Source organism: Equus quagga, chromosome 15 (genome assembly GCF_021613505.1).
Source record: "Equus quagga isolate Etosha38 chromosome 15, UCLA_HA_Equagga_1.0, whole genome shotgun sequence".
Classification (NCBI taxonomy): Eukaryota; Metazoa; Chordata; class Mammalia; order Perissodactyla; family Equidae; genus Equus; species Equus quagga.
The window spans coordinates 38,250,690-38,257,344 of NC_060281.1; positions in this window are offsets into that span (position 1 = coordinate 38,250,690).

Consider the following 6,655-nt stretch of genomic DNA (forward strand, 5'->3'; position numbering starts at 1 on the left):
ATGCCTACTCTCTCCTCCCTCACTAGACCGTACTCTCCACATCACACACTAGAAATCTCTCAGATTGAGTCTAGAGAAGAACAAAGGTGGAAGACTCACACTGCCTGACCAAAAAGATTTCCTCCTATAAATCTCCAGTAATTGAGACAATGTGGTTGTGGCATTATATAGATAAATCAATCAGTGTCACAAGACAAATTTTAGAAGTAGACTCACACATATATGATTAATTAATTTTTGCAAAGATGCCAATGCAAGTGAGTGTGGAAGAAAATTCCTTTAAACAAATGATCCTGGAACAATTGGATAAAACTGTGTACCTTCTTGCAATCTCTTTTGCAAACTTCTTTTCAACTTGATATCTGAATGGGTTTGGTCCTAGGGTACTTTCTCTTCTCAAGCATTCTCAGAGCTTCTCAGAAGTTGGAGAAAAAAACCTCAAACCCATCTCATACCATATTCAAAAATTAATACAAGATGGATCATAGATCTAAATGTAAAGCTTTAACTATGAAGTATCTGGAAAAAATAAGAAAAGTCTTTAGGACCTCGTAGTGGGCAAATAATTCTTAGGAAAAAATAGCATAAAATACATAAAATGAGATAAATGGGAAAATTATCAAAATTAAAGTCTTCTCCTCTTAAAAACATTATTAGGAAATAGAAAGATAAGCAAAAGACAGGGAAAACATGCACAATATGTATATCTGACAACGAAATTGTGTCCAGATGATTTAAAGAATTCCTAGAAATCAATCATAAAAAGACAAGCCACTACTAAATGTGCAAAGCACTTTGAATATACGCCTGAATTTAAAAAATACACGAATGGCCAACCTGTTTAGTCATTAGAGAAACGTAAATTATAACCGTGATGAAATACTGCTTTACACCAAATTGAGTTATAAGCAAATAAACAAAACAAACAAAAATCTCTAAAAAGTTCAAATGGTGAGGATGTAGAACATCCCATAATTGCTGCTAATGATGTCAATTATAAAACCACTTTAAACACACACACATGCCTAGCGTGTAACTCAGCATTCCCTCTCCTAGACATTTTCCCAAGAAAAATGAGTTCTATATCAATGAAAAGATGTGTAGAAAAATATTTATAACAGCTTTCTTCACAATAGGCTAAACTAGAAACAGTGAAAATGTCCATTAACAGATAAATGGAAAAAAAAATTGTTGTATATTCATGAAAAGTAAATATTACTTAGCAATAAGAAGGAATGACCCACTGGTAAATGCAAAGTCAGATTAATCTCAAAATCATTATGTTGAGCAAAAAAAACCAGCCACAAAAGAGTATATACTGTATGTTTCCGTTTATATAAAGGTCAAGAACAGATAGACTTAATCTAGAGTAGAGATTCACTCTGGCGTGACAACATGAGAAGGTTGACAAATCCTCTCACCAAAAAGCAACTGTGATACCGAACAAAACTCTATGAACATGATTTCAGCACATACAAAGGCATACAGCAAACTGAGAATCATTTATTTATGATAACAATTGAACTTTAGGTAAGAACAGTGCAAGTCTATGGCAAGTTCTTGCCCAGGGCTGCTCCCATTCCTCATTAGTTCTGTCAGCACAGTAGTTCAAACTAGATAGGAGAGACCATGAAAATAGACACCTTGCAGTGTCTACTGGAGAGAGCTCACTTGATGAGAGCATTATTTGTTAAACTAGCAATCTCAGTGACAAAAAAGAAAAAAAACAAAGAAGGGCCTGTGATTTCCCCAGCCTGCAACGTTGAATAAGTTTGGAGCAAACAAGGTGCCAGAGGATGAGGTGGGGTTTTAACAGGGAGGTGAAACAGCTGTTGAGGGTTTAATAAGACCTCCACAAGTCCCACATTAACCTGACGATGTGTACATGTGCCACAGAGATGGAAATGAACCCAAGACACTCACACATCCCTGGCTGGCTGAGTCTGTGCACAGACACAGAGGAGACACAATATATTATCTAAAATATCTAATATTGAACAAAAAATTATGAGACGTGCCAAGAAATAGGAAAGTGTGACAAATACACACAGTAGAAAGAACACAAAGGGAACTTTCCTTCAGGAGATATAGATGTTGAACCTAGAACACAAAAACTTCAAAGCAACCATTATGAATATTTTCAAACAATTGAAGGAAATCATGTGTAAAAAAATGAAAGGAAAGTATGATGACAATGACTCATCAAATAGAGAATATCAATAAAGGAATAGAAATTATTTTTTAAAAACACGAGCAAAAAATCTGGAGTGGAAAATTACAATGCCAGGAAGGAAGAATTCACCAGAGGGATTCAACAGTAGATTTGAGCTGACAGAAGAAAGAACTAATGTACTTGAAGATGCATCAATAGAGATGATACAATCTGAAGAACAGAAAGAAAACAGAATGAAGAAAAAGGAACAAAGCCTGAGATCTGCGAGACACCATTAAGTATACTAGCACAACGAGAAAGAGAAAGAAGCAGAAAAAATATTTGTAAAGTCATGGCCAAGAAGGTCCCACATTTGATTAAAAACATCAAGCTACACATCCAAGAAGCTCAACAAACCTCAAGAAGGATAAACACAAAGAGTCACACTTACATAGATGACACTCTAACAGCTGAAATCTAAAGACAAAGAGAAAATCTTAAAGGCAGGAAGAGAAAAATGACTCATCATATGCCAGGGAAACACAACAAGAAAGATAGCTGACATTTGAAACAATGGAGATCATAAGATAGTGGAATGACATAGTCAAAATGCTGAAAGAAAAAAGAAAACTATCGACAAAGAATCCTATGTCCAGCAAAACAATCTTTCAAAAATGAGGGCACTCCCAGATGAACAAAGACTGAGATAATTTGTGGTTCACAGACATGTCTTATGAAAAATAATAAAGGAAGTTCTTCAGGCTGAAAGGAAGTGACATCAGATGGTAATTCAAATTCACATGAAGAAACATCAGTAAAGGTCATTAAGTAGATAATTAAACAAAGATAATAAAAATATACACTTTTCTCTTACCTTTTCTTGACTGACTCAAGAAGCCTAAATCATTGATTTTGAAATTGTATCATTGGGCTTATAATATTAATGGTTACAATTCTTCTCACACAGAGTACTTGCTCCATGTTTCTCAGTTTAATGAACAAATGGTCTAATTACTGTCTTTGTGGACAATTTCAAAGAACAGTTGTTTGCCAGAAGAGTGATTTTCAAGGACCACTTGCATTCCTATGCCACAGTTGAAAAGTACAGTAATGTGTGGTGTTCTTTACTGCCTTGGGATGGATGAGTGGGAAATGGAGCAATATTTATACAAGGTGTGGACATGCTAAAGTGTCTCCTTTTCCCTGAAACACATTTTTCTTACAGCAGACACTTTCTCAACTACTTCCTCATTTTTCAGCATGCCATAAAGTATTGCTTCTTCTGTGATCCGGCACCACACAATGACTACTTTTTTATTACTTTCATAACCTTGATTTATACTTCTTTTTCTAATCAGCGTTTCTGAGGTATAATTGGCATACCATAAAATTCACCCATTTTTAAGTGTACAATTCAATGATCTTTAGTAAGTTTATAGATGTGTATGATTATCAACACAGTCCAGTTTTACAGCATTTCCAGTCACCCACCAAAATAATCTCATGCCCAATTTCCGTCAATCCGGATTCCCACCTCAGCCCCAGGCACCACTAATTTATTTTATTTTATTTTTTACAAAGTGTGGTATTAATTATTGTTTAGTTGTTCCTGGTATTATCTTTGCGCCCACAATTCACAAAATCATGAGTAACAAATACTGCAAGAAATATAAGATTTAACACACCAAAGTTTCTATGAGATTTCCTTTTCTCCAAAAATTATGCCTGCTGTCTGTTTGTTTGTTTTCTAATTTTATAACCACTTTAAAGTGGACAGTTTAGTGGCATTTAGTACATTTACAATGCTATGAAACCACCACCTATATCTAGTTCCATGACATTTCCATCATTTGAAAGTAAATCCCTTTACCCCTAAGCAGTTTATCCCTTTTCCCCTCCCTCATGCCCTTGGCAAATACCAGTCTGCATTCTGTCTCTATGAATTTATCTATTCTGATATTTCATATAAATGGAATCATATAATATGTGACCTTTTGTGTCTGGCTTCTTTCACTTAGCATAATGTTTTGAAGGTTCACCACATTGTAGCATGTAACAGTGCTTCATTCCTTTTTATGGATATATAATATTTCATTGTATGTACACAATTTGTTTATCCATCCATCCACTGATGCACACTTAGGCTTGTTTTACCTTTTGGCTATTGTGAATAATGCTGCCATAAGCATGCATGTACATCTACTGTTTAAATACCTGTCTTTAATTCTTTTGCTTATATAATGGTAGAATTGCAGGCTTATATGGTAATTCTATATTTAATATTTTGAGGGATTGCCAAACTATGTTGCACAGCAGCTGCTCCATTTTATACTCCCACTAGCAATGTATGAGGGTACAAGTTTCTCCATAGCCTCTCCAACACTTGTTATTTTCTGTTTTACAAAAATTATTACTATACCTATCCTAGTGGATGTGAAATGCTACCACAGTAGTTTTCATTTGCATTTCCCTAGACGCTAATGATTTTGAGCATCTTTCATTTGTTAGTTGGCCATTTATATGTCTTCTTTGGAGAAATGTCTATTCAAATCCTTGTCCATTTTTAATTGGGTTGTTCCTCTTGTTATTGAGTTGTCAGACTTCTTTATATTCCTGGATGCTAGACTTATCAGATGTATGATTCGCAGATAGTTTTCTCCTACTATGTAGGCTGTCTTTTCACTTTATTTGAGCACTTTCTTGCACAAAAGTTTTTAATTTTGATGGAGTCCAGTTTATCTGTTCTTTATTTTGTCACTTATACTTTGCTTTGGTATCAAATCTAAAAATCCTTTGTCAAATCCAACGTCATGAGCATTTACTTTTATGTTTTCAAGAATTTTATGGCTTTAGCTCTTATTTTTAGGTTGTTGGCATATTTTGAGTTAATTTTTGTATATGGTGTGAAGTATAGTTCCAAATTGATTCTTTTGTCAAGCAGAACACCATGCACCAGTTACCACTGCCCAGGGAAGACTCTAACTACATGGAGGATAGCAAAGATCATCACAATGCCTGCCACCAGGTGTAGAAGTCCAAACACTTCTGCCCACTGCATCTTGATATCAGAGTCACTAAGGAGAACACAACACAGTCAACTACTGGATGGAACAATGCTTTTACTCTCAGAGAAGAGACAAAGCAAGATCAGATCTAATAGTGTGCATCCATTCACCATGGCTAGCAGGCACCCCCAGCAGCCAATGCAGGGCAATTGTCCTATGCATACACCGCCCCCCACCCCCAATGCTGCAGTGGAAGGACTCTGAAATACTGCAAGCTGGGGACATGCCTGATGGCCATTGATATACATGCTTAAGCAGAACAAAGGAATACTCTTTGCGCCTGAATTTCATAAAATTCAGCATTTCTCGGCATTTCATAAAAATGAAATCATACGCAGACAGTTTCTTCCATAAATGGGAAATTAAATATTTGCATGTAAAAGAATGAAACTAGACCCTTATCTTTCACCACTCAGAGAAATTAACTCAAAATTAATTGAAGGTGTACATATAAGACTTGAAGCCATAAAATTCATAGAAGAAAACATAGGAAAAAAGCTTCTTGACATGGGTCTTGGCAATGATTTTTTACATATGACATGAGCAAAAAAAAAAAAAAAAAAAAACACCCAGAAATAAGCAAGTGGGACTACATCAAACTAAAAATCTTCTGCAAAGCAAAATAAATGGTCAACAAAATGAAAAGGCAACCTGTGCAATAGGAGAAAATATTTGCAAATCATTTATCTGATAAGGGGTTAATAACCAAAACATTTAAAGAACTCAATAGCAGAAAAGCAAATAAGCCAATTAAAAAACAGGCAAAGGACCTGAATATACATTTTTCCAAGGAAAGTATTCAAATGTCCAACAGGTATATGAAAAGATGCTTGACATAATTAATCATTAGGGGAATATAAAGCATCTCATGCCTATTAGGATGGCTATCATCAAAAAGACAAACAGAAATGCTGGCAAGGATGTGGAGAAAAGGGAATCCTTACGCACTGTTTTTGAGACTGTAAATTGGTACAGCCACTGTGGAAAACCGTAAGGCAGTTCTCAAAAAATTAAAAATAGAACTATCATATGATCCAGCAATTCCATTTATTTGTATATATCCAAAGGGAACAAAACTACTATGTTGAAGAGTTATCTGCACCCCCGTGTGCATTCTAGCATTATTTATAGTAGCCAAGACAAGGAAAGCACACAGGTGCCCATCAACAGATGACTGGATACAGAAAAGGCCATAAAAAAAGAAGGAAACCCCACCATTGGCGACAACATGGATGGAATTGAGGGCATTAGGCGAGGTGAAATAGGACAAGAAGTACTGTTTAATCTCATTTACATGTGGATTCTTAAAAAAATGAAATTCTTAACATGTGGATTCTCAATAAAACTGAAAGAAATAAATGGAATCATACAGCACATGGTCTTTAGCACCTGGCTCTTTTCACTAAGTTTAAAGTTATTGAGGTTTCTATCATATGCT